The sequence below is a fragment of the Bos taurus genome, chromosome 21 (assembly GCF_002263795.3).
Source record: "Bos taurus isolate L1 Dominette 01449 registration number 42190680 breed Hereford chromosome 21, ARS-UCD2.0, whole genome shotgun sequence".
In the NCBI taxonomy this organism is placed as follows: domain Eukaryota; kingdom Metazoa; phylum Chordata; class Mammalia; order Artiodactyla; family Bovidae; genus Bos; species Bos taurus.
In genome coordinates, this window is record NC_037348.1 from 26,995,156 (window position 1) to 27,007,367 (window position 12,212).

The 12,212-nt window shown below is 46.7% G+C and overlaps 1 protein-coding gene across 6 annotated transcripts in view; it reads left to right on the top strand.

The window, feature by feature from the left end:
- Positions 1-12,212, top strand: part of IL16 (interleukin 16) — a 126,443-nt gene that overhangs the window by 21,802 nt on the left and 92,429 nt on the right. The gene's annotated exons all lie outside the window — the stretch shown is intronic.

Consider the following 12,212-nt stretch of genomic DNA (forward strand, 5'->3'; position numbering starts at 1 on the left):
CAGCATGTAGGATCTTAGTTCCCTGTACAGGGATTGAACTTGTGCCCCTGCAGTAGAAGCTCAGAATCATAACCACTGGACTGCTAGGGAAGTCCCAGTTGTTACTGTTATTAACCAGTCAAGCTTCTGTACCTCCAAATGTTCCATCCTGTAGCTGTGAATTAAACCAAGTGATTCTGCTTGTCCAATCCAAAGGGCCACTGATGCTCTCAGAAGTAAACTCTCTTCTCTCAGAGAGAACTTGCTCACTCTTTTCTTATCTGTGGCCTTGAGAAACTAGGAGAGAGGGTCAAATAGGTTAAGTTCCATCTAAACCTGAGCATAATCACCTATATTAGATTAAGAAAATGTCTTCCAGAACTCCCTGTAGACTCTAAAATACAAACAAATGTAGATGCTCATTACATGGCATTAGTCATTTATTTATTCATTCAGTTTGGGGTTGATTCATTCAGCAAGTGTTTACTGAGCTCTTCTGGACCAGCCGTGCCCTAGGGCTGCAGACCCCACAGTGAACAAATCTGATGAATTCCTCCTGTCTGGGGTGTTTGCACTCTAAATGGGACGTAGAAATACAAACCACAGACCAAATAGACTACAGGACATCTTCAGATGGTGACGAGTTCTATGAAGAAAGTAAAGGAGATATACCACATCTTTTTTATCCATTCCTCTGTCAATGAACATCTAGGTTGCTTCCATGTCCTGGCTATTGTAAACAGTGCAGCAATGAACATTGAGGTGCAAGTGTCTTTTCTGAATTATGGTTTTCTCTGGGTTTATGCCCACAAGTGGGATTGCTAGGTCATATGGTAGCTCTGTTTTTAGTTTTTTAAGAAATCTCTGCGCTGTTCTCCATAGTGGCTGTACCATCTTACATTCTCACCAACAATGTAGGAGAGTTCCCTTTTCTCCACACCCTCTCCAGCATTTATTGTTTGTAGATTTTTTTTTAATGATGGCCATTCTGATGGGAGTGAGGTGATAGCTCATTGCAGTTTTGATTGTGTTTCCGTAATAATTAGTGATGTTGAGCATCTCTTCATGTGTTTGTTGGCCCTCGCGGTGGGAGTTTTTAATTCCATTTGGCAGCTGAGTGAACCAAGGCTGAGACATGACCGACATCCCACAGTAGGAGCTGGCCAAGCTTGGTGTGTGGTTCAGGGGCCCCCACTTCTCACCCACGTGGGGCTCTCCAGATGCATCCTCCCAGCTTTCTTCAGGCACGAGCTCACCTTTTGGGAGTGTCGGAAGCAGAGGGGAGGGTCTCCTTTTCCTGGAAGAGTCCCAGGTGGCACGGATGTCTCCACCAGGAGAGAAACCGCACTCAGTGAAGGTCTGGGCCGGAATGAATTCACCTGCTGAGAGTGAGCAGGTGGGTGTCATCTGAAGATGGAGAAGCAGGACCTGGATTCAGACACAAGGACAAGGTGTGGGAGGGAGACTGTAGGGCCCGCAGAGGCTGTGGGGTCTGGAAGGGCCAGGCTGGCCTCCTGGGCTGCCAGATCGCCCCCAGCCTTTCTCTGCCAGTGAAACAGCCTTGGTGGTCTACCCCTGGGCTTAAGCCCTGACTGCATCACAGGTGTGAGCAGAGCAGGCGACACTGACCAAGGTTCCCTGCACTTTATACAGTTTTATTTATTTTTGGCTGTGCTGGGTCTTCATTGCTGCACAGGCTTTCTCCAGTTGTGACGAGCAGGGGCTCCTCTCTAGTTGTGGTGCACAGTCTTCTTATTGCGGTGGCTTCTCTTGCTGTGGAGCACAGGCTCTAGGGCACACAGGCTTCAGGAGTTGCTGCTCCCAGACTCTAGAGCACAGGCTCAGCAGTTGTAGCGCTTAGCTGCTCCATGGCATAGGAGATCTTCCCAACCCAGGGATAAAACCAGCGTCTCCTGCATTGCAGGCAGATTCTTTACCACTGAACCACCGGGGAAGCCCTGCACTTGAGAAGTTACTCCACTGCACCCCAGACTCAGCCCTGCCATGTGGAACTGCCCCCCACACCCGTTGACAAAGGCAGCTTTATCCCCAAAGCGCCTCCCTTGTGACCATGGGCCCCTGTCCCAGCGATGGCCAGATTTCCAAAGCCTTGCATGGCTTCCCACGGATTGCACCTACACCCTCATTAAAGCCCCCAGCCAGCCCTGAAACATTTGGTGGTGAGCGTCAGAAAGCATTCCGTTTGTTAGAAGAGAGGGTCACACAAAAGTCCCAGCCTGGTCCATACAAACAGCTCACAGAGGCTGTGCTTAGGACAAAAGTGTGGGATGGTCTTTAAGGGGCAGACGGGTTAAATGTCACCCTTAGATCAGGCTCTCCAGGGGGACATGCGGGGGAAAAGCACTCTGCCCACGTGATGAGAGTCCCAGTAGGACACATAGAAGTGCCTTGTCCCCTGATGCTGTGGTTCTCAACTTGCTCTACATAAGTGAAGTCCTTGGTTCTTGAACTTGTGCCTGTGTGCTCAGTCATGTCCGAATGATTGCAGCCCCATGGACTGTAGCCCACCAGGCTCCTCTGTCTATGGGATTCTCCAGGCAAGAATACTGGGGTGGTTTGCCACTTCCTTCTCCAGGGGATCTTCCCAATCCAGGGATTCAGCTTGTGTCTCCTGCATTGGGAGATGGATTCTTTACCGCTGAGCCATCTGGGAAACTCCCTTGAACTTGAGCAACCACCAGATGATCCTGGAGGGCTTATAAAATGGAGTGCCAGGCCAGGCCCCATACTCAGAGATTCTGATTCTGGAGGACTAGGTGCAGCTTAAGAATTGGTATTTCTAGAAGAATCTTCCATGGGTTCAAACTTGTTACACAACTTATTTTTTCCATTGTTTTCCCTGGGGCATCCCTATTGATGCTGACAACTGGCTTGGGGACATCAGGCTTGGGACAGACAGGCTCCCAAAAGCCAGTTTCTTTCTCTCTCTCCCTTTTTTAAAAATATGTATTTGGCTATACCACATCTTAGGGCTTCCCAGGCAGTGCTAGTGGTAAAGAACCTGCCTGCTAATGCAGGAGACACAAGAGACATGGGTTTGATCCTTGGGAAGAATTCCGTGGACAGAGGAACCTGGCAGTCTACAGTCCATGGAATCGCAAACAGACACAACTGAAGCGACTTAGCACACATGCACGCACCACATCTTCGTTGTGCCGTGCAAACTCTTAGGTGTGGCATGTGGGATCTAGTTCCCCAACCAGGGATTGAATCTAGGCCCCCTGCAGTGGGAGCATGGACTACCAGGGAAGTCCCAATACGATGTCATGAAGAGAGCCAGGGCTTTGGGGTTGGGTGGATCTTGATTAGACACCTGGCTTGACATCTTGCTAGCTACGTGGCCTCTGGAAAGTCACTAGATTTTTGCTGAACCAGTAATGGGCTATGACCCTGGGTGCCCAGGTCTGGCACTTAGTAGGTGCTCAATGAATTTCTATGCAGTGACTTTTCACCTGTAAAATGAATGTAGTGATATTAAAAGATTCATGGCAGGATGGTGTGAGCTGACCTTATGCCAGGCTCTCTGAGACACTGGGTCATGACCTTCCTGACCTCCCAGCCACTTCTGGGTTATCCAGGGAAGGCAGGGGTTGCCTGGGACCACAAGGAGGAGCCTTGCCGGGTTCTGGGCTTCTGGGCGGCACTGGCCTCCTGCGTGTTCTCTGCCAGCCCAGCAGATGGTGGACTTTGTCCTGAGTCCGAGCTTCCCAGCGCTGGCAGCCCGGCCCTTTTGGACCAAGCCACTTCCCACGGAGAAGTCAGATGGCTCAGGTCGGGAGTCTTCGAGCTGGCCAATGACAGGTTGGCCACATTTGCCCAGAGTCACCTGTCCAGAGCAGGTGCTGAGAACAGTGTCAGATCTCAGGATCTGATTCAGAGAGCAGCCTCTGGGTGAAAAGGAGCGTCCATTTCTCGTTTCTTGCCGCCTCTGACCCCAGCCTGGGCCCTGGCTTTCCCGGGATAAATGATGCCGTGGTCCTGGCTGAGCAGTTGGAGAGGGAAGCCAAGGAGGGCGCAGCCCCAGGGGCTGTGAGCAGAGAGGTAGGTGGGCCCGGGAGAGAAAATGTCCCTTGAGCAGCAGTTCTGACCAGGAGGTGGTTCACAGAGTCAGGAGGCTGGCTTCTCTGACCTGCATGGGGGCAGAGCACGGTTGCTGGATCTTGGTTTCCTATTTGGCAGCTGTGCTGGGGTTGGGCAGGAGCAGAAGCTGGTCACTGGGGTGGGACTTGTGGGCCACCTTTGCAGAGTGAGGGGAGGAGGAAGCCATCTGGGAGGTCAGATGTGTTGCGGGCAGTCGTTAGTCCTCACTTTGCAGCCCCAGGAGCTACTGGTTCAGGGATTTCTACCTTAACAGCCAAGACCTCATCTTGGGGCTGGAGATGTGCAAGGAAGCAGGAGGAAGGGTGGAGAGGAGTGGGTGGAGGCAGCCCAAAGGAGACTTCCCCTGCTGCCTGCCAAGCTTCCTCTCCCCCAGGTGGGCACGGTGCATGGACAGCTCTGACACTGGCCTTGGGAAGGCTGTCAGTCACTGCACTTGCTCTAGATGAGGGTCCACTTGCTTTGGACTAATTCCATGTGGTTTCACTCACACAGTTGGGTTGGTGCTTGTTGGTTGATAAATGTGCTTGCTGTCTGTTGTCAGAGGAGTCAGCAGATTTCTTGCTCCCTATGGACGCAAGGAAACATCCACTTCCTTCTCATGCCAGGTGCAATCCTCCCATTTCTGGCTGAGCTCCTTGAAGGCTGCACCTTTGTCTCAAGAGCCCAGGGCCAAGCCTTCCCCATTTCCCCAAGCAGCCCTTGGTCCAGGTTGCTGAGGAGGACAGGATGGCTCCATTCCTTTCCTCTCTTCCATTCGCTCTCCTTTTAAAAGTGATTTATTTACTTTTGGTTGGACTGGGTCTTCGTTGCTGTGTGCAGGCTTTCTCTAGTTGAGGCAAGTGGGGGCTACTCTTTAGTAGTGATGCACAGGCTTCTCCTTGCGATGACTTCTCCTGTTGCAGAGCACGGGCTCTAGGGCTCAGGCTCAGTAGTTGTGGTGCACTGGTTTAGTTACCCCATGGCATGTGGAATCTTCCGGGACCAGGGAATGAACCCTTGTCCCCTGCATTGGCAGGCAGATTCTTAACCATTTGACCACCAGGGAAGTCCCTTCTGTTCTCTTTTATGTCCCCAAGTTAAGTGGCAGTCAACTTGTATGACCACAGTTGAGGGCACCTCCTGTATTCCAAACATGATGAGGGCATGAGCTATCAGGGTGGGCCAGCCCCCTCCTCGAAGCCCACTGGTGTTTATTATGGTTTCCAGTGGACGGAAAGAAGTACCCGGGCTCGGAAAATGGCATCCAGGTGGTGGTGATTGACGGGAGGCCCAGGCAGGTGCTGAACCACACCAGCTTCAGGAACACCATCCTGCAGGGCATCCCTTGGCAGCTCTTCAATTACATGGTGACCATCCCTGACAAGTGAGTCTGGCTGAGGCCCCCTCCCTGTCCCTGGGGCCTGCATCATAGTCCAGGTTGAGGAAGCTTAGGGAGCCTCCACGCACTGCCAATGGCTTCCCAGGTGGCTCGGCAGGTAAAGAATCTGGCTGCCAATGCAGGAGACAGTGCTTCAATCCCTGAATCGGGAAGATTCCCTGGAGAAGGAAATGGCAACCTACTCCAGTATTCTTTCCTGGAAAATCCCATGGACAGAGGAGCCTGGCAGGCTACAGTCCATGGGATCGCAAAGTCAAACATGACTTAGCAACTAAATCACCCCCATTAAAATTCATTTGTAAGCAGCTAAAAGCAGAATCAGAGAAGGCAATGGCACCCCACTCCAGTACTCTTGCCTGGAAAATCCCATGGACGGAGGAGCCTGGTGGGCTGCAGTCCATGGGGTCGCTAAGAGTCAGACACGACTGAGTGGCTTCACTTTCACTTTTCACTTTCATGCATTGGAGAAGGAAATGGCAACCCACTCCAGTGTTCTTGCCTGGAGCATCCCAGGGACGGGGGAGCCTGGTGGGCTGCCGTCTCTGGGGTCGCACAGAGTCAGACACAACTGAAGCGACTTAGCAGCAGCAGAAGCAGAATCATTCAGACTGAAGGCAGGCCAGAAGTTTGAGACCTGCCTTCTTGCCGAACTCCCCATTCCTCTTTCTGGGCCCCACTGGGGGGCCCTCAGGGTTTGGAGGTGAAGAGGAGCGGGTGCACTTTGAAATGAAATCCTCTCACCAGCAGGATCAGATCTTCATTCCTTGACCATGGCTGCACACCTCTCTGAACTGGCCATCTGGACCTTCCCCACTGCTCACAACCCCAGACTTAGATGTCGCCCAGAAATCTGCTCTGATCTGAATAAGGAGGGTCTTTTACAGCTCTGTGAGTCTGCATGTTGTTCCATCTGCTGGAGATGCTCACTCCCAAATCTCCTTTCTTTCCACACGTGGAAAACCCTCATTCAGCTTTCAAGCCTCAGCTCATGGGCTGATTCCTTGGTGATACAACACATAAAGTTACTTCAGACTGTAGCACTTGATTCAAACCTTTATTATCAAACTTCCTGCACCAAGAATATTACCCAGATACACATCTGTCTTCTCCAGCTGGCTAGAAAGTACCATGTCTTCATCCTTTATATCATCATTGCCTGGCACATGATGAATCTCAGGAAATAGTTGTTGCAGAAATGAATGAACGATATCCACATGTCTGTTCTTTGCACCTTCATCTTTATTCCTTCCCTGGAACTAGGTTCACCTATTTTTCTAGCTTCTACATATATGCACTAATATACGATATCTGTTTCTCTCTTTCTGACCGAGTGAAGTATCCATATCTCTACAAATGACCCAATTTCATTCCTGTAGAAAGCGAATGTGTGGACACAGGGGCGGAGGGGGTGGCGGTGCGGGTAGGTTGAATTGGGAGATTGAGTTTGACATGTATACACTGCTGCTAAATCACTTCAGTCGTGTCCGACTCTGTGCAACCCCATAGACAGCAGCCCACGAGGCTCCCCCGTCCCTGGGATTCTCCAGGCAAGAACACTGGAGCGGGTTGCCATTTCCTTCTCCAATGCATGAAAGTGAAAAGTGAAAGTGAAGTCGCTTAGTCGTGCCTGATTCTTCGCGACCCCATGGACTGCAGCCTTCCAGGCTCCTCCATCCATGGGATTTTCCAGGCAAGAGTACTGGAGTGGGTTGCCATTGCCTTCTCCGATACATTACCATGTGTAAAATAGATAGCTAGTGGGAAGCTGCTGTATAGCACAGGGAGGGGTGTGTGTGTATACATATGACTGATTCAATATGCTGTACAGCAGAAACTAACACAACATTGTAAGGCAACCATATCCCAATAAAAAAAAATCTTAAAAACTGAATGAACATTATCAACATAACAACAACCTTAACTCTGACAGTAGCACCTTATTATGTGCATTGTCTGTTTGGGCTGGCAACCCGTTTTAATATAGAAGATTTTTTTGATACTAAGACCCAAATCAGTGTGAATAACAACATACTAATACATGCAGGGAGGAAAATACCCCATGTGGAAAGATAAACTAATAGCTTGGAGTTTGGTTAGGAAGGCAGCATAAGAATTTACTTCAAGTTCTTCTTTTGGATCCCAGTTTAAATAAGAACAAATCTATGTTGGTGTTGTAAGCTCAGCAAGTTGTGGCAGAAAGATGGAGAGGTCTGCATGAAAGACTTAGAACAGACAGGGTGTTGGGGTGGCTTATGGGGGAGGGAGCAGGGTGCTTGGGTGGGAAGGCGGAGCCCATTGGGAGCTGCTGTGTTGGCCACACTTGGAGATGCTGAAGGAGAGTGTGTGCATTGGGTAGGAGCAACTGATAAGGCTGCTGGTGGCTCTGTGCAGTGCCCCAGACACTGGGGACCACCCAGGGGGGATCCCACCGCTCCTGCTTCTGGCTGAGACTAGGCATGCACATCTGGGCTAGAAATGCTTCTGCAGTGAGGACACGGCTGCCCTGCCTGGTGGATGGGAGGTGCCTCCACCATCATGCCCCGACACGTTCTCCAGATGATGCACAAGGTCTCCTACCTGCTGATCCTAGCAGCTCTCTTCTGATGAGAGTCAGCCTGAGCCCCTTCCTCAGGCTCCCATCTGCATGCGAAAGATCTGAGCAATCTGAGCAGAAATTTCAGTATCTGAAAGTGTTAGTCGCTCAGTCACATCTGACTCTTTGTGACCCCATGAACTGTAGCCCACCAGGCTCCTCTGTCCATGGGATTCTCCAGGCAAGAATACTGGAGAAGGTTGCCGTGTCCTCCTCCAGGGTATCTTCCCGACCCAGGGATTGAACTCACATCTCTTATGTCTCCTGCGTTGGCAGGCAGGTTCTTTACCACTAGCATCACCTGGGAAGCCCAGGTGCATAGCAGAGGGACTCAGTCATACATATACATGTATCCATTCTCCCCCAAACTCCCCTTCCATCCAGGCCACCACATAACTTTGAGCGGAGTTCCCTGTGCTTGTTAGTTATCCATTTAATTATAGCAGTGTATCACATCATTGTTAATCAGCTATACCCCAATATAAAATAAAAGTTAAAAAAAAAAAAGCAAACAGTAAAGGCATGTGTGTGTGTTGAGAGAAATAGAGAATAATATGAAAGAGATGATACATAATCTCTTAGCAAAACCCAAACCCCAACCAATCGCTGTATACATACATATTTGGGCCACAAAAGGAGGCTAAGTTAATCTCAATCATTGACTGTTCTCAACAGGATTTTGAAATAATATCAATACAAGTGATAAAAATAATTTTGAAAGAGATAATACATAATGTCCTCCAAACCTCTAAATGGAGAGGTTGGTATCAGGAGGAAGTGAGAGGTTTCCCTGAACGTGTAGGAAGAGGCATAAGATAGTGTCTTTCTTGGAATGGATGAAGAAGGAACATCTGTGCTCAAGCATCACTTTGAAAAATTCTTTACAGAGCCGTCAATAATACAAAAATAAAACGTAAAGCCTCTGAGTCATTAAGGACAGGAAAGAGTGAATGGGTTGCCTGAAAAGCAAGAAAAGGAGACAATAAGAAGCTACAGAAAGACCAAACCAAAACAGATCAGAAGGAAGATGTCTCAATTAAGATATAAGATACAAAGTTGTTCATTAAATGTGTATAAGATACATAAAACATAGTATCAAATACAAGGTTTATATTTAAAAACGAAGTCTCCCAGATTCAGCTTGAAAAAGGGAAATTAAAGTATTGAAAGAGGGCTTCCCTGGCAGTCCAGTGATTAAGAATACAACTTGCAGTGCAAGGGACATGGGTTCAATCCCTAGTCTTTGTTGCACAGAGCAACTACTGAGCCTGTGCTCTAAAGCCTGAGAACTACACCCACGGAGCCCATGTGTCCCGTATGGCCTAGAACCTGTACTCCACACAAGAGAAGTCACCGCAACCAGAGAGTAGCCCCCGATCGCTCCAACTAGAAAAAGCCGAAGTGCAGCAATGAAGACCCAGTGCAGTCAAAAATAAATAAACGGAAATATTAAAACCTTGCATTTAAAAAAAAAGAAAGAAATGCTCTCTCTCACTCCAAATTATACCCCACTTGTAAGAGATACATTGAAAATGAAATCATATGAGGTTAAAAATAAAGTGATGGGTAAAAACCATGTAAATGCAGATTAAAAGTGGGGGTAACAATGCTAATTCTGTCAGACAAAAGCTGAGGCAACTATTACAAGAAATTTTCACAAAATGATAAAAGAAGGGTGCACCATGGAGATATGAAAATTGAGAACTTTATGGTGTACTCTTCTATCATTTTGTAAAAATTTCTTCTAATAAAGACATTTAAATATGTAAAGCAAAATTTTTGGAAATGTCTTACAGATATGGTACCAGATTTCAATGAACACCACTCTAAGCTTTTACAGATTAGACCAAAATATAATTCGTTTATGACTTATAAGATTGAATATATACATATTTTAATATCACATTTGAGTATATCCATATCTGAAACTCTAAACAGAATAATCATTCCTTTCAAATGGGCACTGAACATTTAAAACATTTAGCTACATCACATTCTGGCTCACAAAATAAGCCTCAATAAATTTCAACAAATAAAAAGTGTCCAGGACACATCCTGTGGCCACGATGCAATGAAACTGGAATTTTCTAATAAAAAAATTATAAGAACAACAAGGTTAAATCTTGGAAGTTTAACCACAAGAAACTAACAATAACAACAACAATCTTCTAAAAATCTGGGTTTAAATTGGAAATCAAAGCTGCAGTTACAGGCCATTTCTAAAATAACAACAATTAGATCATCATGTTTTAAAATCCATGGGTTGTGGCCAAAGGGTCATTCAGAGGAGAATTTCTAGCTTTTTATAATAATGGTGACGCTGACAGTGGTGGCTATAGTAACTGTACTAGCCAACCAACTGTGCTAAGGGATTCACATCTGGTGTTTCAGTTTATTGTCTGTCCCAAAACTGCTGCAAGATGACTCCTACAGTCATCCCCATCTTTCAGATAATGAGACTGGAGTCACAGAAAAGTTCGGTAGATTTTCCCAAGTCAGACATTTAGTAAATAATCGGACAGAGGTTTAAACTCAGATCTAGTCAGGCTCAAAGCTAAGCAGGTAACCACGGCATGATATGCTGTTATTTCTAAAATAGAAAGAGTGGATTTGAGGGAACTAAATATTACACTCTAGAAGATGGACACAAGCACAAAATAAATATCAGAAAATCAAGAAGGAAAAAGGAATAAAACCAAAGCAGAAGTAAATACATTAGAAAGTAAACTGAAAAGAGTAGATTTTTTTTTTTTTTTACTAATTCTGAGTCCTTTGAGAGGACCAGTAGAATAGCTCACTTCAATCAGGTGAGTAAAATAGGAAGAAGGACCAGAGGACCAACTGAAATGCACATCAGTGGTCTCTATATAGTTCAGAGAAAAAATGTAAATTGTGAAATTGTAAAAGACATCTCTATACTAATAAATTTGAAAATCTTGATGAAAAGTCATCCATCTTATCAACAATGTAAGTGAACAAAACTGTCAAAGGAAAATATTTTTTAAAAACTGAATAGATCAGGGGACTTCCAGGGTGGTTCAGTGATGAAGACTCTGCACTAATGATGCAGGGGACACAGGTTCCATCCCTTGTCAGGGAACAAAGATCTCACATGCTGCATCTGGCCTAAAACATAAAATAAAAATAAGTTTCTTTTAAAAAAAAAAAGTAAATAGACAACAACCAAGGAAACAATGGAAAGTTTCAAAGAACCACCTCAAACATGATGACAGGACAAAGAGATTTTCTGGAAAACTACTTCAAACTTTTACTGAGTATATTTTAAATTGTGTTGTGTGTGTGTGTTAGTTGCTCAGTCATGTCCATCTCTTTGCAACTCCATGAACTGTAGCCCACCAGGCTCCTCTGTCCATGGGATTCTCCAAGCAAGAATACTAGAGTGGGTTGCCAGTCCCTTCTGCAGGGGATCTTCCTGACCCAGAGATCAAGCCTGGGTCTCCTGCTTGGCAGGCGGTTTCTTCACCCTCTGAGCTACAAGAGAAGCCCTATTTTAAATTAGTAAACTATTTCAGACCCGGGCCTTCAGCAGTGAAAGCACAAAGTCCTGACAACTGGACCTCCAGGGAATTCCCCCAGTTCCTTTTTTAATAATAACCTAAGATAGCAGAAAGTGAGATGAAGGGTCATTTCTTTTTGCTTTGTTTGCTTTTTTTTAAAAAGAGTTTTTAATTAATTAATTTTGGGCTGTGCTGGGTCTTCATTGCTGCTCGAAGGCTGTCTCAAGTTGCAGTGAGCAGGGACTGCCCTTCAGGCTGTGCACCAGCTTCTCATTGCTGCGGCCTCTCGTTTCAGAGCATGGACTCTAGGCACTGGCCTCAGTAGTTGCAACACTAGGGCTCAGTAGTTGTGGCACATGGGCTTAGTTGCTCTGAGGCACATGGGATCTTCCCAGACCAGCGATCAAACCTGTGTTCCCTGCATTGGCAGGCAAATTCTTATTCACTGTGCCACTAGGGAAGTCCACCATTTCTTTTTGTGAGCATAGATATAACGATCCTAAACAAAATATTAGCAAACTAAATTCAGTTTTCTATGAGAAGAATTGGGGTCCAGAAAGGTCACAATATTAGGGGCTCAATCTTAAAAAAGCCAATGATATGTTTCTTCACACTGAGAACT